This window comes from Babylonia areolata, chromosome 17, assembly GCF_041734735.1.
Source record: "Babylonia areolata isolate BAREFJ2019XMU chromosome 17, ASM4173473v1, whole genome shotgun sequence".
In the NCBI taxonomy this organism is placed as follows: Eukaryota; Metazoa; Mollusca; class Gastropoda; order Neogastropoda; family Buccinidae; genus Babylonia; species Babylonia areolata.
This window is the reverse complement of record NC_134892.1, coordinates 9,312,471-9,334,157: the sequence shown is the minus strand read 5'-3', so window position 1 is coordinate 9,334,157 and position 21,687 is coordinate 9,312,471.

Below are 21,687 nucleotides of genomic sequence, written 5' to 3'. Positions count from 1 at the left end.
CTTTGATTGATTGATTGTGTGATGATGTGGATGTTTTAGTGAGTGGGGAGAGAGAGAGAGAGAGAGGTGTATGCTTTGATTGATTGATCGTGTGATGATGTGGATGTTTTAGTTAGTGAGTGGGGAGAGAGAGAGAGGTGTATGCTTTGATTGATTAATTGTGTGATGATGTGGATGTTTTAGTTAGTGGGGGAGAGAGAGATAGAGGTGTATGCTTTGATTGATTGATTGTGTGATGTGGATGTTTTAGTTAGTGAGTGAGGAGAGAGAGAGACAGACAGACAGAGAGGACAGGTGTGTATGCTTTGATTGATTGATTGTGTGGATGATGATGTGAATGTTTTAGTTAGTGAGTGGAGAGAGAGACAGACAGACAGACAGACATAGAGGAAGGACAGGGGTGTATGTTTTGATCGATTGATTGTGTGGATGATGATGTGGATGTTTTAGCTCACTATTTTGGTTTGGGGTGAGTGACTGCCTGTTGTTCGCATGGGGTGATTGTTGAAGAGATCTCTTCTACTTGTGGTTGTTATTTTTTTAAATTGTTTTGTTGTTGATGCTGCTATAAGAGTGACTGCCTGTTGTTCGCATGGGGTGATTGTTGAAGAGATCTCTTCTACTTGTGGTTGTTATTTTTTTAAATTGTTTTGTTGTTGATGCTGCTATAAGAGTGACTGCCTGTTGTTCGCATGGGGTGATTGTTGAAGAGATCTCTTCTACCTATGGTTGTGATGTTTTAGTTGTTGTTTTTTGTTGTTGTTGTTGTTGCTATAAACATTACTCATGTGATGTGCCTCGAGTATTATTGTAGTTTGATGAAAGGCGCAACTTTAATAAGTAGTAGTAGTTGTAGTAGTAGTAGTATCATCATCTTTGTCATATCTGTTTTACTGTTGTTGTTATCATTATTACATGGACATGTAATACACACACACACACACACACACACACATATATATATATGTGTGTGTGTGTGTGTGTGTGTGTGTGTGTGTGTGTGCTTCATGTCATCCAAACCTTCCATCAATTTATCTTGCTTATTAGAAGTCCTGATATATGGTTAGTGCCCTTTGTTTTGTGTGTTTTTAATTGTTGTTGTTTTTATCTCTCTGGCTGTCTATAGCCCTGTGCTAAGGAGGTAGAACACATAATAAATACCCATTATTATCATTCCCATTATTGCTATTGTTAATATCGTTACTGAAGTTGTTGCTGTTGTTATTGGTGGTGGTGGTGGTGGTAATAGTAATAGTAGTAGTAGTAGTAGTATAGTAATAGTAGTAGTGTCGTTTTCCTTGTTATCAATTTGTAATTTTCAATATCATTATCTTTATTATCATCATTATCCTTACCATTATTATCGTTACTGTTGTTATCATCATTGTTTATTATTATTATCATCATCATTATTATTATTATTATTATTTTTCTTCTTCTTCCTCTTGTTAGCAATAGTAGTAGTAACAGCAGCAGCAGTAGCAGTAGCAGTAGTAGTAGTAGCAGTAGTAGCAGCAACAGCAATAGTATCGTTATTATCCTTATCAACATTGTTGTTGTTATCCGACCATCATCAGTCATCGTCATCATCATCATCATCATCGTTTTTTTCAGGAGAGAAACCGCACGTGTGTCCAATCTGCGGGAAGCCGTTCTCCACCTCCTCGTCCCTCAACACCCACCGCCGCATCCACTCGGGCGAGAAGCCCCATAAGTGCGGGGAGTGTGGCAAGTGTTTCACCGCCTCCTCCAACCTCTACTACCATCGCATGACTCACAGCAAGGTAAATGTTTTGACGGGGTAGATAACTTCTACCACCACAGTACGACTCATAAGAAGGTAAACACTTGAGGGTAGACAACCTCTACTACCATCGCATGACCAACAGTAAGGTAAATGTTTTGACGGGGTAGATAACTTCTACCACCACCGCACGACTCATAAGAAGGTAAACACTTGAGGGTAGACAACCTCTACTACCATCGCATGACTCACAGCAAGGTAAATGTTTTGACGGGGTAGATAACTTCTACCACCACAGTACGACTCATAAGAAGGTAAACACTTGAGGGTAGACAACCTCTACTACCATCGCATGACCCGCAGTAAGGTAAATGTTTGACGGGGTAGATAACTTCTATCACCACCGTACGACTCATAAGAAGGTAAACACTTGAGGGTAGACAACCTCTACCCACCATCGCATGACCCATAAAAAGGTAAACACTTGAGGGTAGACAACCTCTGCTACCATCGTATGACTCATTTAAACAAACAAAAAAGAAGATAACCGCTGGGGGCTATGTTATATTACAGACAAAGAAAGAGGGATGAAAGAAAGAGAGAGACAGTGAGTGTGGATGGGTGGGTGGGTGAACGCTCGCGCGCCTGAGACACGGACAGACCGACAAGAGACCGAGAAAGAATGATTTGATTACATAGCACCTGTCAACCAACCAAACCGTCCTTTACATCATACAACAAACCCAGCTTATTTTGCTCCTCCTTCCGCTACAACTAACACTGCTAGTGCTGCTGCTGCTGCTGCTGCTGCTGCTACTACTACTACTACTACTACTGTACCTTTTTTGACCAGCCAATCAAATCCTTTGCAACAAACAAACAAACAAAACAAGAACAAAACCAACCCGCCCACACCAAACAGCTCCACCAGCCCACCCACCCACCAACCAACCATACCAATCGATTTGATCGCGGTGCGTTTCAGGAGAAGCCCCACAAGTGCACCCGCTGCTCCAAGTCCTTCCCCACCCCGGGTGACCTGCGCTGCCACATGTACGTGCACACGGGGTGCTGGCCCTACAGGTGTCCCGAGTGCAACAAGGGCTTTAGCAAGCAGACCAACCTGAGAAACCACATGGTGCTGCATTCGGGTAAGTCAGTGTAACAAGGGCTTTAGCAAGGAGACCAACCTGAGAAAAACCACATGGTGCTTCATTCGGGTAAGTCAGTGTAACAAGGGCTTTAGCAAGCAGACCAACCTGAGAAACCACATGGTGCTGCATTCGGGTAAGTCAGTGTAACAAGGGCTTTAGCAAGCAGACCAACCTGAGAAACCACATGGTGCTGCATTCGGGTAAGTCAGTAGAAAAATCCACTTCGATAGGAAAAACAATTAAAACTGCACGCAGGTAAAAAAAAAATAAAAAATAAAAAATTTTAAAAAAAGGGTGGCGCTGTAGTATAGCGACACGCTCTCCCTGGGGAGAGCAGTCCGAATTTCACACAGAGAAATCTGTTGTGATAAAAAGAAATACAAATACAAACATTTTAGATATGATGATGCTCTTAGTCACAGACTTCGGCCCATGTTAAAAACAAAACAACACAGTGGACTTTTGTTTGCTACAAACTGGGTCAGGAAGCACAAGTCTAGACATTGTTCTGCTGGCAGGAAAACGTCCACAGCTGTCAAGCTTTTGTGACAATGGGGGAAATGGTCATTTCAACATGACCCTTTGATATCGACTTTGGTCGCTTAAGGTGCTGCACTATCTCGTTGATGGCTACCTACGGTAGCGGAAGAGTTTCACAGAGGTCGATAGCTACATTAATAAGAAGGGTGATTTTTTTTTTAAATAGATAATTAAAAACTTTTAAAATTTTTAAACGGACAATATACGGACACCGTCTTTTGTTATTTTTTTGTACAGGTGAAAAACCCTTTGAATGCGGTGTGTGCAAGAAGACCTTTGCTCTGCAGTGTAACCTCAAGTCTCACATGAAGACTCATGAAGGTGAGTAATAAAAATAAAATAAAAAAAAAAGATGCCATCATGCAACTTCGGTGCGATTGTTGCACAAAGATGTTGCCGCTGTTCCTGCTTTCTTTCTTTCTTTCTTTCTTTCTTTTTTGAATTGCTCTTTCATTGTATATCCTAAGCGCGTTGGGTTACGCTGCTGGTCAGGCATCTGCTTAGCAGATGTGGTGTAGCGTATACGGATTTGTCCGAACGCAGTGACGCCTCCTTGAGTAACTGAACTGAACTGAACTTTTGTATTTCGTTTATAATCAGTTTTGTAGTCTGTAGTATGTATTTATGTAGTCTTGTACCGTGCATCGTCTGACAGCCCAGCACAAGCGGGAGGCCTGCCCCAAGTGTGGCGCCGCGCTGACGGACAGGGACCAGTGGACAGCCGACGGCACGTGCAGCAGGTGCTACAGCCTCCACCCCCACCAACCCTACCCCCACCAACCCCTGGACACCATCACCACTACGCCCACCACCTCCATCACCACCCCGAGACGCAAGACGACGGCCTCCGTCACCGACTTCAGTATCAGGAAGCTGACAGACATGTCCACCACCTCCTCCTCCTCCTCAGCAGCCAAGGACGCCACCTCGGGCGACGCCAGCAGCAGCGGCGTGTATTCCTCCAGGCTGGGGCCGGGGGGAAGCCGGGACACCTCCCCGAGTGAAGTCTACTCCCAGATGGTGTCCCCTATCCCAGGAACCCCCCACCACCACTACGGGCAGCTGTTCGGGCACCAGTCCTGGATGGCGGGCGGCGTCGGCGGCGACTCACCAGCGGTCTTCATGCCCCCGTCGTCGTCTTCATCGTCGTCGCTGTCGTCGTCGTCGCCGCAGTTCGCGCCACCGGCCGTCATGGCCATGATGAGGGACATGACGTCAGTTCCGCCGTATGCCTTTTTTGTTGGAGGGGGGGCCACTTCCACCCCCGTGTCCGGGATGATGCCCAACTCTGCTGCTGCTGCTGCCGAGGTTCTGGCGGCACGGCGGTCGGCCCGCCTGGCGCCCGGTGCTCCCAGCACCTCCCCCTTCAACTTCACCCCTCGGGCAGCCCCGCTGCGCAACCCTTGGAAGCAGCCGGTGGTGTGAAGATGAACTGAGATGTGGGATGGGGGTGTAGGGGGCGTGTCTTTTAGGAGACTGGCGAACAGGGCGTCACTGTTTTGTTATTGGTCTTGATTCCCCCCCCCTCCCCCCACCCCACCCTACCCTACCCCCACCCCCAGTTCTGCAGTTCCTAAAGAACCTGTACTGATGGGAGGGTGTTGTAACAAGCTCTTTGGTTTCCACGACAGAAACAAAAACATTCCTGAGAAATGGACACACGGTAGGGAACAGGCCTTTTTCTTCACGAACAAACAATACATAACGAAGCCGGCTCGCAAGAAAAAAAACAAATGGTGTGACGTTTTGTGGGGGAATGGGGACATGGTCGGGCAGATGGGGGGGAGGGGAGGGGGAGTGGAGGGGGGTATCTCTTCTCCCCTTGAAGACTTGTTCGAAATCCAACCCACCACCACACAAAGGAATGAGACCTTTGTGTGACATGGAACACCGAGAGTTACTGTAGCCCTCACAAAAGTATCGCACGGTCATCCCTCACACAGGACTGGAGAGCTGTTTGAGTCAGTGGAGTGAACACGTTTGGGATCTCATTGTTCACAGTCGTCACAAATCAAAAATTACCCATCGTCCAAGAACGAGATAAAATGATGTGACACGAACATGTTTCGGGATCTCATCTGTCGAAGACTGATCTCTCCTTCGGAAAGAACTATGAAGTCACGGCGCACACATAGGAACGCGAGCTTTGTGTGAAATGGACACACGTCTACACAATCTGCTCTCGTGAATAGTCACCTAAAAAAAAAAAAAAAATCTTGGAAGTTGGTGTTTTTTATATGCGTGTTGGTTTCTTCTTGGGTTGCCTTTGTCTATAATGTGTGTCAGCATTTTTTCTATTATTCTTTTATTATCTTTTATTATGTAACCGATGACTGATTTGCTTGTTGTTCCGTCGGTGCTCTCAAAAAGGAGTCATCGTCCTCGTTGTTGTGATCACAATCATCATCATCATCATCATCATCATCATCTTTTTTTCTTCTTCTCAAGGCCTGACTAAGCGCGTTGGGTTACGCTGCTGGTCAGGCGTCTGCTTAGCAGATGTGGTGTAGCGTATATGGATTTGTCCGAACGCAGTGACGCCTCCTTGAGTAACTGAACTGAACTGAACTCATCATCATCATCATCATCATCATTATATGATTATCACCATCGTCACTGTGTCAGTGTCAGCCCTGTATCGCGATACTGTCACGATAAACGTTGTCTTGGGAGGGTCTTGAGTGTGACCTTCGAGACTTCAACAACAGAATTGTGGAGGTAAGAGATATGAAAGTAATATACTATGCATATGTATTTCTATATATGCAAATTACTTTACATGCATCATGCCTTATTTAGTACGTCACTATAAATGCCATTAATTGTTAACTACATGCTTCATACCTTATTGATAGTATTGTATCACTGTAAATGACGCTATTTGTTAACTACATGAATTATACCTTACTGACATTAGTATATCACTACATGTCTTACATGGGACCACAACATATCATATCATGTCATGTCATATATCACACCATATAATACATATCAGATATATGATCATATCATAAAATATATGTATCAGACCAGATCACAATTCATATCATACCATACTTTTTCTCCATGCCACATCTCCTTGATCAAATCTCATTTCGTATCATCTCATGGATCTTATCGATCTGAGATTTCATCTCACAGATCTCCTGTCTTGGCTTACTGATCTCAGCTCATTGACCCGATTTATCGTCTCGTTAATACCATCTCCTCTCATTGATCTCATACCTCATCTCATGGATCTCATCCCGTTAACTCTCTCCATACGAACGGCGAAAGAGACGACGTTAACAGCGTTAACACCCCAATTAACCACCATCAAACTATTGCAAGCGGAAGGCTCTTATACTGAAGAGGTGAATGTTGACAAAGAAAAAAAACCACAATTCTGACGACGGAAGCTAAAGGTTGGGCCATTGAGACACCCACTGGACATCCGAGGGGTCTGTGTAGAGGAGAAGAGAGGACTGGCCGTACTGAGTGGGCTAAAAAAAAGTATAAAAAGAAAAAGAAAAAAAAAGAGAGGGAAATGCCTTAGCTATATTGCTGTGTTGTATTGCTCACTTACATATGTTCACATTGTATTTCTCTGGTAGCAGCATTCTTCTGAAACATTGTGAAGATGTGAAGATTTCTTAGGGTGAGGGAAGGCGGAGGGGGGTGGGGGAGGGGGGGGGAGTCTGCATAGATTCGAAATATGTGTATTTTCATGTGTTGTTGTTTTTCCCTTGGGATGTTGGTCCATTTTAATCGAATTGTGTCCGGCTAATTTTGACCATATCATAAACCTGCTGATTTTGACAATCTTTACTTATTATAATCAGTATAACCGAGCACAATTTTAACTAAACATTCCGACCAAGTCACATCTCACAAGCTAAACAAACTTGGAAACTTTTTTTTTTTTTTTTTGCGACTTAGTTTGAAATAAACTGCAGTTAATGATGTGTTCCTTCGTTGCTGTTTTTTTTTTTGGTTTTTTTTGTTTGTTTTTTTTACCCAAGGTTTTGTTCTGTGTTTGTTCAGTCTTAGTTCGTTTTTATTTTTGTGGGTGTTGTTTTTTTATCAGGTTGATCGATTTAGAAATATAATATGCATTATATGCTTGAATACAATAAGAATGCATATCACCAAATCACTGCCTCCATATTGGGGTTATGATTTTTTTTCTTTGATACATGGACAATGTTGCACATTCCAGTCAAATTATCACGAGGCCCAAATTAGGAAGCTTTTGTTGGATCTTGTTGTTCTTTTGAAAATTATATTTCTATATGAAAGCTTAAGCCGTTTTCTTAGACATCTGAATATCTACGAGAGACGCATAGCATTGGTTTATGTGGTGGTGGTGGTGGTGGTGGTTTTTTATGTTGGTGGTGGTAGTGGTTTTTATATTGGAGTTGCAGTTTGGTTCACTGTACAGAATTACTGGTTTTGAATGTCTTTTGAACATGCACACACCAGCAGAGGCCCAGGTGGATTTCAACCTGCAGTTTGTCGTGTCTGTGAATGTGAAAAAGACAGAGAAGAACAAGAAGAAGAAGAAGAAACAAACATGTCAAGAAGAATAAAGTATCCCATGCAAAGCGTTGGCGGTGAAATTGCCTGTGAACATAATGGACAGAGATATGAATATCTCTTTTAGAACACATACATATACTATGCATACACACACACACACACACACACACACACACACACACACACACACACACACACACACACACACACACACACACATATGCACATGCGGTCACCACACCACACCCACCATACACAAATTCACGCACACACAAACCATATGGATCTATTCATATACTCGATAGATACGCATGCACGCGCATATGACGACCGACATTTACACTATCTTGCAAGCACGGAAGCAAATGCATTTGTCTTTTCACGATTATTTCTTAGCTCCAGAACAAGAACTCTAACCATATACGCATAAACAATGCATACGCATGCGCCACACGCACATATCCCCTCGCAAAGATATGCATTCATGTTCGAACAAGTATTCACGCAACACACACACACACACACACACACACACACACACACACACACACACACACACACACACACACACACACACACACACACACGAAATCTATCTTCTTGATCATTGTATTAAATATAAAACCTTAAGGCAACAATTTTTAAAAGATATTCAAAATTCGAATAACACAGGAAATATTCCCAGTCAGGTGATGCTAACAGATGATGAATATATACAAACAAGATTAGGAAAATTTGTTTATGAATGCTGCTGCAGTTTACTGCATCAACTGATTGGTTAATTGTGTGTTTTTCCTTCATTCATATATTTACCATTGCACTTGTGTCTTATAAACCTTACGGTTTCATGACAATAAAATCTATTCTATTCTATTCTATTCACACACACACACACGCACACGCACACACACGCACACACACACACACACACACACACACACACACACACACACACACACACACGGATAGACATAGACACGTGATTGCTAGTTCACGAAGATCGAGACTCTCACAGAGAAACAGTTGTTATTGTTTTTAGCTATGGGCACATCCCAGGGCAAGGCAAAAAGTGTATTATCTTGTGCCCTGTGTAGGCATTGAAACTACTTCTTCTTCTTCTGCGTTCACTCGTATGCACACGAGTGGGCTTTTACGTGTATGACCGTTTTTACCCCGCCATGTAGGCAGCCATACTCCGTTTTCCGGGGTGTGCATGCTGGGTATGTTCTTTTTTCCATAACCCACCGAACGCTGACATGGATTACAGGATCTTTAACGTGCGTATTTGATCTTCTGCTTGCATAATTATACACACGAAGGGGGTTCAGGCACTAGCAGGTCTGCACATATGTTGACCTGGGAGATCGTACAAATCTCCACCCTTTACCCACCAGGCGCTGTCACCGTGATTCGAACCCGGGACCCTCAGATTGACAGTCCAACGCTTTAACCACTCGGCTATTGCGCCCGTCGGGCATCGAAACGAACGCACAATGTTCTCGACCACTATACAGAACTGATAGACGGATGAATAAAGTTAGCTTTTGACGTAAGAAAACGAGTGACGCAACGAGTGACGAAAACGAGTGACGCGAAGAGATGAGAAATATCAAAATAGGAGTAGAATAGAATAGAATAGAACAGATTTTATTGTCATGAAACCGTAAGGTTTATAAGACACAAGTGCAATGGTAAATGAATGAACGAATGAAAAACACACAATTAATCAATCAGTTAATGCAGTAAATTGCAGCAGCATTCATAAACAAATAGTAAGTAGCCACCGTCACTATTGGTCAAGCCCATGACAAGTCGCGTCCTTTCACACATGTGATATTAGACGATTTTTCAGTGTGTGTGTGTGTGTGTGTCAGTGTCTGTGTGTGTCTGTGTGTTTTATAAAATTGTGGTGTTAATCTCATCACTTCGCTTGTATGTTTATAATGATTGATAACACTTTTAAGTGAATCGGTTCTTGTCCAATCTGTTTTTTTGTTTTTTGTTTTTTGGTGGGGTTTTTTTTTTTTTTTGCATATTTTCAACACAGTCAACACCACTCCGCATCCTTCCATCAACCTCTTGTATCTTCTTTGTTTGTTTTGCATGGAGATATCAATGTACCTGAAACCTTTTTGTTTGATAAAAAAAAATCAAAACGTGATAGAAAATAAGAGATAAAAACCTTTTTTGATAACATCGAAAACTTGATAATACGAGATGAAAACTTTTTGGGGTTTTCGTTATGGCTGCAATATTCTGGATAACGTTATTGTACATTGAAGCCTTTTTGTTTGATTTTTTTTTTTTTAATCAAAACTTGATACGAGTAAAAAAAATGTTTTTAAATGCATATAATTTTTGAAAAAAATTTTCGTTATGGTTACAGTACTGTGGATAACAGTGTACCTGATACTTTTTGTTTGTTAAAAGCCAAAATTGATAATACAAGATGAAAACTTTTGCGTTTTTAGTTATGGCTGTATTAGCCGGTCTGGATAATATTGTACAGGAAAACATACTTTTTGTTTGTTAAAAGCCAAAATTGATAATACAAGATGAAAACTTTTGCGTTTTTAGTTATGGCTGTATTGGCCGGTCTGGATAATATTGTACAGGAAACCCTATTGTTTAATTTTTTTTTAAATAAAAACTTGATACGAATCGAAAACTCTGGGTTTTTCGCTATGGCTGCATTGCTCAAAATGATATCATTGTACATGAAACCTTTTTGTTTAATAAAAATCAAAACTTGATACAGACTGAAAACTTTGAGTTTTTCGTCATGACTGCTTTTGTATGGATACGGTTTTTTTTGGTGGGGTTTTATTTGTTTGTTTATTTGTTTGGTTGGATTTGTGTGTGTGTGTGTGGGGGGGGGGGGTGTCCGTCCCCCCCATACCCCACCCCATCCCCCCCTCCACCCCGCTGAATAGCCATTCAAAGTGAGGTATTATTATCATTGCTGTGTGATGATTATGGCGTAGAAAATGCACTACTTGCACGATTTCCCTCACGCTTGTTTTCTTTTTTTCTTTTTTATGTGTGTATATATAGTTACGACGATGAAGAATTCTTCAGCATTTGCTACTATTTTTGTTGTTTGTGTGTGTGTGAGCGCGAGCGCGCGCGCGCGTGTGTGTGTGTGTGTGTGTGTGTTCGGGCGCGCAAGCGCACGCGCACGCGCACGTGCGCGTACATACAACTCGAAGCTCTACTTCTAGTCGCATTCTTTGGTGTTCAGAATATACTCTGATCGTAATCGTGTATATGTATATATAGAGTGTGTGTGTGTGCAGTATAATCAATATAGACTCTTCACCTCCACTTTATTTCATGATATTGTTATGTGATTGTTTCTGACATCCATTGGGATTGTGTTGACAAGTGAAGTAGCTGTTTTTCTTTTCTTTCTTTCTTTTCTTTTTTTTATAATTTCATCTTCTTTTTTTTCTTTTTTTTTCTTTGTCACTAAACCTTTCCAACTGAGTTTATCGTCAAAGCAGCAAGCGACTGATTGTGCAACTCTGCAAAGTTTGGTTCACATCATCCACTGCTCACCTGTCATTCCTATAACTGTGAATGTTGCTTGCGCTTTTGTGTGTGTGCGTGCGTGCGTGCGTGCGTGTGTGTGTGTGTGTGTGTGTGTTATAATGGAATTATATGATAGTTCTTGTAGTTGTTTTCCACCAATTATGAGGCAGTTTTCTTTGTTGTGTTTCACTAGTTATAGTTCTTGCTGCTGCTTTGCGCCAATTAAAAAGACAGTTCTTGTTTGTTTTCCGCCAATCAAAAGGCAATCCTTAAAGTTGTTTTCCACCAAATATAAGACAGTTCTTTTGTCTGTTTTCAACCAGTTTCAAGACAGTTCTTGTTGTTTTCGAGCAATTATAAGATAGTACTTCTTGCAATTGTTTTCCACCAATTGTAAGATAGCTCTTGTTGGAATTCCACCAATCATAAGACTGTTCTTGTTGTTGTTGTTTTTACCAATTATAACTTGAGATAGTTTTTGTTACTGTTTTCTGTTACTGTTTTCCACCAGTTATAAGATAGTTCTTGTTGTATTCCACCAATTGTAAGATAGTTCTTGGAGTCGTTTTCCACCAATTGTAAGATAGGTCTTGTAGTCGTATTCCACCCAGTTATAAGATAGTTCTTGGAGTTGTTTTCCACCAATTATAAGATAGTTCTTGTTGCTGTTTTCCACCAATTGTGAGATAGTTTTTGTAGTTGTTTACCACCAATTATAAGATAGTTCTTTTGGTTGTTTTCCACCAATTACATGACCGTTTTCGTTGTTGTTTTCCACCAGTTTTAAGACAGTTCTTGTTGTTCCCACCAATTTTAAGACGGTTCTTTTTGTTATTTTCCACCAATCATAAGATAGTTTTTGTAGTTTTTCAACAAATATAAGATACTTTTTGTTGTTTTTCACTTATTATAAGATAATTGTTGTTGTTGTTGTTGTTGTTACTTTACACCAATTATAAGACAGTTCTTGTTGTTTTCCACCAATTGTAATGAGAGGTCGTGTTGTTTTCCACCAGTTATAAGATGGTAATTATTGTAGTTGTTTTCTACCAATGAATGTTACCAACAAACGAAAACATAGTGGTTTGCTTCGAAAGTACTTTCATCATTGTTCTATACATGACACAACATAAATAGTTTTTATCATTATTCTCACTGAATCTCACTTTTCTTTTCATAAACGACCTTTTTTGACGACTCAGTGGTCACATTCTTATATGATAACTATTGGCGTGTTATAGCTGCAGCATTTTTGTCTTTTTAAATGTTTATATATATATATATATATATATATATATGTATGTATATATATATATATATATATATATATATATATATATGTGTGTGTGTGTGTGTGTGTGTGTGTGTGTGTGTGTGTGTGTGTGTGTGTGTGTGTGTGTGATTTGATTTCAAATTTACTAACGTCGGCGATGGCATTTTATTTATCTCTTGGCGAGTTTCATTTATTTTTTCTTGTAATTGCAAATTCATCTTTTATTATATCTTTGTTTTGTCTGAATTTTTGTTTCTGGGAGGATCAAACTGTCTCTGTTTTTTTTTGTACAGAGCACGCACTGCTATGCTACACACGTTGTATTCTTGACGTTTGTTTTCAGGTGGGGTTTTATTCCGTTTTTGAAGTGTATTCTTTGCGAAAAAAAAAAAAAAGAATAAACAAAATAAAAAGGTAACCATGTAGGCCTATAACTCGTTCAGTGACTTGAGAACTACGTGTTCAACTCTTGACAAAGCACAGAATTGTGTTGTCTTGGTTTGGTTTGTTTTGTTTTGTTTTTTTTTGTTTTTGTGTCTTTTTGATTTATGTATTCTATTTAGAGCTTTTCAAGAAATATACGAACGTACATGCAGCCAGTGTTGCAAATCCTTATTTTGCGTTGAAAATTCTTTTTCTGAACTATTCGAGGAATGGTTGTGAAAATGAGGGACAGAGAGACGAGACAGACAGACAGATGCAGAAAGAGATTTTATTCATCTCAAGGCCCTAGCCCCCAGATGAAGAAGGACAATATGAACATGAATGAACCAAAAACAGCAGTCAGGCAGGTATACGACAGGTCCTTCCAAAATTCTACAATAAAGATATTATGACACAAAAGTCCCTACTGATTTCAAATGGTTTGTATAAACACAATGCACAATGAAATGCACAAATGTTTCATCACTGGATGCCATCGACAAAATCCTTCGAAATAAAAATGGCTGTTTGTAATGATATTTCTTCGGTATAAAAACTGAACTCGGAGATCACTCAGAACAGGGCATGTCTTTGTATTTGTATATCTATTTGTATTTCTTTTCATCACAACAGATTTCTCTGTGTGAAATTCGGGCTGCTCTCCCCAGGGAGAGCGCGTCGCTATACTACAGCGCCACCCTTTTTTTTTCTTCTTTTTTTTTGTATTTTTTCCTGCGTGCAGTTTTATTTGTTTTTACCTATCGAAGTGGATTTTTTTTACAGAATTTTGCCAGGAACAACCCTTATGTTTTCGTGGGTTCTTTTACGTGCGCTAAGTGCATGCTGTACACTGGACCTCGGTTTATCGTCTCATCCGAATGACTAGCGTCCAGACCACCACTCAAGGTCTAGTGGAGGGGGAGAAAATATCGGAGGCTGAGTCGTGATTCGAACCAGCACGCTCAGATTCTCTCTCGCTTCCTAGGCGGACGCGTTACCTCTAGGCCACCACTCCACTTCTCATGAGTAACAGTGCTGCTAATTTCACGTCAGTTTCAGAGTCAATTAAGTGGTAAAGCGTGTGATTTTTTTTTTTTTTTTTTTTTTTTTTTTAAGTAGCAAAAGTGGAGTGATGGCCCCTAGAGGTAACGCGTCCGCCTAGGACGCGAGAGAGAATCTGAGCGCGCTGGTTCGAATCACGGCTCAGCCGCCGATATTTTCTCCCCCTCCACTGGACCTTGAGTGGTGGTCTGGACGCTAGTCATTCGGATGAGACGATAAACCGAGGTCCCGTGTGCAGCATGCACTTAGCGCACGTAAAAGAACCCACGGCAACAAAAGGGTTGTTCCTGGCAAAATTCTGTAGAAAAATCCACTTCGATAGGAAAAACAAATAAAACTGCACGCAGGAAAAAATACAAAAAAAAAAAAGGGTGGCGCTGTAGTATAGCGACGCACTCTCCCTGGGGAGAGCAACCCGAATTTCACACAGAGAAATCTGTTGTGATAAAAAGAAATACAAATACAAACATCCAATCTTCATATAAACCAAACGTTCTGATCAGGCCATGATGTCTTGTCAAACTTGTCAAATGTCTTGTCAAATATTCGTAAGGAATACATCACTTCGCAGGCAATCAAACCATACACCAAAAAATAATATCATAATTATGATGGGAACGTTTATTTCAAATCGATGATGATGTTATGCAATACATTTAGATGGTAACTGTTGCAAACTGAAGGCAGCAACACGAGCTTGAAAATTTTACGCCTTATCACGTGAGCACGTGTTTCCGTTGCTTGGAGATGTTTTCAAATGAATTGATATTGTTCGACCTGCCTTCTATTCTTTGTTGAACAGAAATAAAGAGTTTATCTCTCGATTTCTTGCCTTCCGGGTTTGTTTGTTTTTGCTTTTGTTTTTTTGTTTTTTTTTTTGTGGGTTTTGTTGTTGTTGTTGTTTTGTGCAGGTTTACTTCTCTCTCTCACTCACTCTCTCTCTTTCCCTCTCACTCTGTCTCTTTCCATCTGTGTGTGTGTGTGTGTGTGTGTGTGTGTTTCTCTCTCTCTCTCTGTCTCTCCCCCTCCATCTCTCATTCTCTCTCATTCTCTCTCTCTCTCTCTCTCTCTCTCTCTCTCTCTCTCTCTCTCTTTCCTTCTCCCTCGCTCCTCTTTCCCCTCTCTCTCTCTCTCTCTCTCTCTCTCTCTCTCTCTCTGTCTGTCTCTCTCTTTCCTTCTCCCTCGCTCCTCTTTCCCCTCTCTCTCTCTCTCTCTCTCTCTCTGTCTGTCTCTCTCTTTCCTTCTCCCCCGCTCCTCTTTCCCCTCTCTCTCTCTGTCTCTCTCTCTCTCTGTCTCTCTCTTTCCTTCTCCCTCGCTCCTCTTTCCCCTCTCTCTCTCTCTCTCTCTCTCTCTGTCTCTCTCTTTCCTTCTCCCTCGCTCCTCTTTCCCCTCTCTCTCTCTCTCTCTCTCTCTCTCTCTCTCTCTGTCTCTCTCTTTCCTTCTCCCTCGCTCCTCTTTCCCCTCTCTCTCTCTCTCTCTCTCTCTCTCTCTCTGTCTGTCTCTCTCTTTCCTTCTCCCTCGCTCCTCTTTCCTCTCTCTCTCTCTCTCTCTCTCTCTCTCTCTCTGTCTGTCTCTCTCTTTCCTTCTCCCTCGCTCCTCTTTCCCCTCTCTCTCTCTCTCTCTCTCTCTCTGTCTGTCTCTCTCTTTCCTTCTCCCCCGCTCCTCTTTCCCCTCTCTCTCTCTGTCTCTCTCGCTCTTGCTCTTTTTTGCTCTCGCTCTCTTTCTCCCCCCCCCCCCCCAACACCCCCCACCCTCACCCTCCCTCTGGTCTCCCTGTCACTCCTCCAATCACTGTAACCTATATCTGCCTCCATTTATTTCTCTCCCATAAAATGAAATGCTGCGAGCAGTATGTACCAAACGCACGTGATGAAAGAACATGTGGGAAGCAAAAGAACTGTCCTTTAAAAAAATTCAGTGCAGAAAAGAAAACCCGCTCTCGCCCTTTCTCCCAAGTTTGACTGGGGAAAATACCCCCCCGAAAACGGAGTATGGATGCCTACATGGCGGGGTTGAAAAAAAAAAAAAAGGTCGTACACGTAAACGCCCATAGGTGTACATACGAGCGAACGTAGGTGTTGCAGCCCACGAACGAACGAAGAAAGAAGAAGAAGACTGGGAAAAGTAAACTTGAGTGTCTACTCATATAGGATGAGACGATAAACCGAGGTCCCGTGCGCAGCACGTTTTGTATTTGTATTTCTTTTTATCACAACAGATTTATCAGTGTGAAATTCGGGCTGCTCTCCCCAGGGAGAGCGCGTCGCTATACTACACCGCCACCCCCACCCCCCCACCCTTTTTTTCTTTTCTTTTTTTTCCTGCGTGCAGTTTTATTTGTTTTTCCTATCGAAGCGGATTTTTCTACAGAATTTTGCCAGGAACAACCCTTTTGTTGCCGTGGGTTCTTTTACGTGCGCTAAGTGCATGCTGCACACGGGGCCCCGGTTTATCGTCTCATCCGAATGACTAGCGTCCAGACCACCACTCAAGGTCTAGTGGAGGGGGAGAAAATATCGACGGCTGAGCCGTGATTCGAACCAGCGCGCTCAGATTCTCTCGCTTCCAAGGCGGACGCGTTACCTCTAGGCCATCACTCCACTTGGCGCACTGAAAATGAACCCATGGCAACAAAATGACAGTCCTCTGGCAAAGCTGTAGAAGAAGTCCACTCTTGACAGGCACACAAGCATGTATGCATGTACACTACACTCAAGGCGTGGCGATACAAACGCGTTGGGTTATGCTGCTGGTCAGGCATCATCTGCCTGTGTAGATGTGGTGTAGCGTATATATGGATGTGTCCGATACGCAGTGACCCCACCTTGAGAAACTGAAACCTGAAACACAAGAGGTCAACGTGAACCTCCTTTCCGTCCAGTTCTTCGCAAAACTTCTCCTTTGCCCCGCTCTCCCCCCCCCCCCCCCCCCCCCCCCCCCCATCACCCCAACCCCCCCCACCCCTACCCCCCACAACACCACCCATCCAACCCACATAACACCGACCACCTCCTCCTTCTACCCCCACTCTCTCTCTCTCTCCCTCTGTCGCCCTCCCCCTTCCCCTCTCCCTCCTCCTCCTCCGACCTCTTCCCTCCCCCCCACCCCCACCCCCCTCGTCATCCCTTTTTGGTCCAAATATTGACCAGGGCGTGAGCCACCAATAAACTGTCTCCTCGGGCGTCCAGTCGCTCCCGTAATTACGCCTTTTGCCGTCGGCGTCTTTTGATCTCTGTTGCCATGACAAAAGATCAGGGAGAGGGGGGGAGGGGGAGAGGAGGGAGGCGGGCCAGTTGTAGAAGACGTCTGTCTTGTTCGTCTGTTTAGTTGTAACAGTAGTGACCTTGTGTTGTATGTGGCTCTTGCTGCGCGAAGAGTCCTGTTAATATAATATTCCTCCCTGTGTGTCTGTGTGCCTTCTGTGTGTGGGGGGGGGGGGGGGGGGGGGAGGGGGGAGCGGGGAGGAAGGGGGGTTAAGAGACTATACTGCTCTGTGATGATGCTCTATCAATCAACCTCTTGTGTGATGAGAACAACGCGTGTAGCCCTTGTCTTGTGTTACATGAACGCGGCGATTCGTCGCTGCTGTCCGTGAAAACTGAAACTGTCCCTGAGAATGTTCTGGTGGCTGGTACAACACCTGTCCTCTTCTTCTTCTTCTTCTTCTTCTGCGTTCACTCGTATGCACACGAGTGGGCTTTTACGTGTATGACCGTTTTTACCCCGCCATGTAGGCAGCCATACTCCGTTTTCGGGGATGTGCATGCTGGGTATGTTCTTGTTTCCATAACCCACCGAACGCTGACATGGATTACAGGATCTTTAACGTGCGTATTTGATCTTCTGCTTGCATATACACACGAAGGGGGTTCAGGCACTAGCAGGTCTGCACATATGTTGACCTGAGAGATCGTAAAAATCTCCACCCTTTACCCACCAGGCGCCGTCACCGTGATTCGAACCCGGGACCCTCAGATTGACAGTCCAACGCTTTAACCACTCGGCTATTGCGCCCGTCAACACCTGTCCAATATCTTCGTTTCGTAACGACGCTCCGCTCATATAACTACTGCACTAAAATGCTCTGTCATCCGGTGAAAAATTATGCTCCGGCCACCGTCCTTGTCATGATGTCGCTGTATCGTGTTGTCACAATAATGCTCCGTATTTGTTTGGGGTTATTGAGAAAAAAAAAAAAAAAAAGATTATACAACTAGAATCAATGTTTTGATTCATTAAAATATAAATTCACCACCACACCTAAAGAAAAAAAACGGGGGTTGAAGAGAAAATGAATAAATCAAACTTTCTGTTGAAATATTGCTCAGTTGTTGTTTTCCAATATCTCTTCACGAAGTCTCATCAAAAGGCACCTACTGTTTTATCACGTTTGATACTATAATGCTGCCATAATAATGCTCCGTTATTGTATCTGTGTTTCTTCCACGTGACACCCCCCCATCCCTTCTCCTGCAATGATGTGTTCGTCTGCTTGTTTACTTGGTTGGTTGGTTGGTTGGTTTTTGATTCGTTGGTTGACTGGTTGGGTGATGGGTTTAATGCAGCCTACTTTAGTTTCATAGCTTAGAATATGATGCAACTTCAGACTTGGTCATAGCCCTTGGCATCTTCTATGATAATAATAGTAATAATAATAATAATACTAAGCCCATGGCATCTTCTATAATAATAATAATAATAAGTCCATGGCATCTTCTATAATAATAATAATAATAATAAGTCCATGGCATCTTCTATAATAATAATAATAATAAGCCCATGGCATCTTCTATAATGATAATAATAATAATAATAAGTCCATGGCATCTTCTATAATAATAATAATAATAAGTCCATGGCATCTTCTATAATAATAATAATATGAGAAGAATGTTATTTGATACAATTCATAATATGGTTCATCAGCCGTCATGATAAAATTGAAGTGCAACGTTGTGAGCACAGTATAAGCTTTAAGCTTGTTGATGCTCTTTTGTCATTCAGTGCATTGCAATCATGTGTATTGGTATTGTTGAATAATTAAATATTATTTAAACCAAGAAGAAGAAGCAGCAAAAAAAAAAAAAGGACTGAAAAAACCAAACAATGCTCCAAGAACGCAGCATGGCGTTGGAACTAGAGTTTCTGAACCAGTCATCACCAGTGATCGGGCTGCTAGCACTGGGGTTCGAAGCCCCCGGTTTTCGGCATGCTGTTGTGTCCTTGGGAAAGACATTTTCTCTCCGATTCTCCTCACTTCACCAGGTGGGAATCGGTCCATCCATTCCATTCATTCTCCTGCCCGGGATGGGCGTAGAGGAGACATGAGGGACGATTCCGTAGTCAGACGACGCCATCCGGTTCTATCTTCTGCCTGTCGTATCAGCATAGCGCTATTCATATTGGTCCATTCCTTGATGTTGTCCATCCAGCATTTGGCTTGCCTCCCTCTTCGCCTACCACCCTCTAGCGTTCCCTGTAGAACTGTCTTTTGCAGTGAATTGTGGCGTGTCACATGCCCGAACCATGACAGCTTCCTCCTTTTGACCACTGCTAAGAGTGGTTCCAGTGGACCCGCTAGCATAGTTATTTGGCTCTTGACAAAGTCATTGGTGAATCGGTACCTGGCTTCTATTCGGCTGGGGTGGGTTGTGCGGGGTTAGGATTGGGCCGCCCCCTACCTCTGCCGAGTGGTTAAAGCGTTGGACTTTCAATCTGAGGGTCCCGGGTTCGAATCACGGTGACGGCGCCTGGTGGGTAAAGGGTGGAGATTTTTACGATCTCCCAGGTCAACATATGTGCAGACCTGCTAGTGCCTGAACCCCCTTCGTGTGTAAATGCATGCAGATCAAATACGCACGTTAAAAATCCTGTAATCCATGTCAGCGTTCGGTGGGTTATGGAAACAAGAACTTACCCAGCATGCACACCCCCGAAAGCGGAGTATGGCTGCCTACATGGCGGGGTAAAAACGGTCATGCACGTAAAAGCCCACTCGTGTACATGCGAGTGAACGTGGGAGTTGCAGCCCACGAACGCAGAAGAAGAAGAAGAAGAATTTACTGCTCCCATGGCCGTAAGAAGGCAATGGGAACTGTCATCTTTTTCAACATCCATTATCAGGCTGCGTAACTGCCCCGGAGAGGGATGAATAAAGCGGGGTTTAAATCGAAGGAGCATGGTGGCAAAATGGTTAAGACGCTTATCTGTCAATACTGTGTCCCTGGGGTTCTGGGTTTAAATCCCGCTCTGGCCCTTTCTCCCGAGTTGGAAATTCAAACCGAGCGTTTAGTCATTCGGATGAGACGATAAACCGGGGTCTCGTGTGTACGCACCACGGACTTAATGCACTTGGCGCACTGGAAAAGAAGAACCCATGGCAACAAAAGCGTTATCCTCCGGCAAAATGATGTAAAAGAAATTCACTCTGATCAAGTACACAAATACATATGCATGCTCTCAAGGCCTGACTAAGCGCGTTGGGTTATCCCTGCTGTCAGGCAGGTGTGGTGTAGCGTATACGGATTCGTCCGAACATTGTAAGAAACTGCGACTGTAACTGATTGAACAGTGTGACAATGTAGCAATGCACATGCATGATGCTTCATCATTCCTTCGCTTACTAGTTCTGCGTGATGAATTCTGTCCAGCTTACTTGTAGCTTGACTGCCACAATGATCACTTTCACTTTCTCTCTCTCTCTCTCTCTCTCTCTCTCTCTCTCTCTCTCTCTCTCTCTTTCTCTCTTTCCGTCTGTCTGTCTGTTTGTCCCCCTCTCTCTCTTTCTCTGTCTGTCTGTCCCCCTCTCTCTCTTTCTCTCTCTCTCTTTCTCTCTTTCCGTCTGTCTGTCTGTCTGTCTGTCTGTCTGTCTGTCTGTCTCTCTCTCTCTCTCTCTCTCTCTCTCTCTCTCTCTCTCTCTCTCTCTCCATCGCTCGCTCTTTCTTTCGTTTTTTTTTCTCTCGCTGTCTCTCTGTCTCGATCTCTCTCGCTCGCTCTGTGTCTGTCTCTCCCTCTTTCTCTGTCTCTCTCTTTTGTCTCATTCACACACACAAATAAATTATCATGTATATCCTCTCTCTCTCTCTCTCTCTCTCTCTCTCTCTCTCTCTCTCTTTCTCTCTCAGTCTGTCCATCTGTCTGTATGTCTGTCTGTCTCCGTCTGTCTTTCAGTCTCTCTCTCTCCGTCCTTCCTGTCTGTCTGTCTGTCTGTCTCTCTCTCTCTCTCTCTCTCCCCTCAACCCTCCCACCACCACCACCCCCTCCCCGCCCCCCCCGCGCCCCCCTTCAGTCGGTGTTTCTTTAGTTAACTACTGAGAGCACAAACAGAAAAAAAAATGTGTGTGTGTGTGTGCGCGCACGCACGCGCGTGCATGCATGCGTGTGTGTGTACCTGTGTGTGCGCGCGCGCTGACAAGTGCGTGTGTGTATGTGTGTGTGTG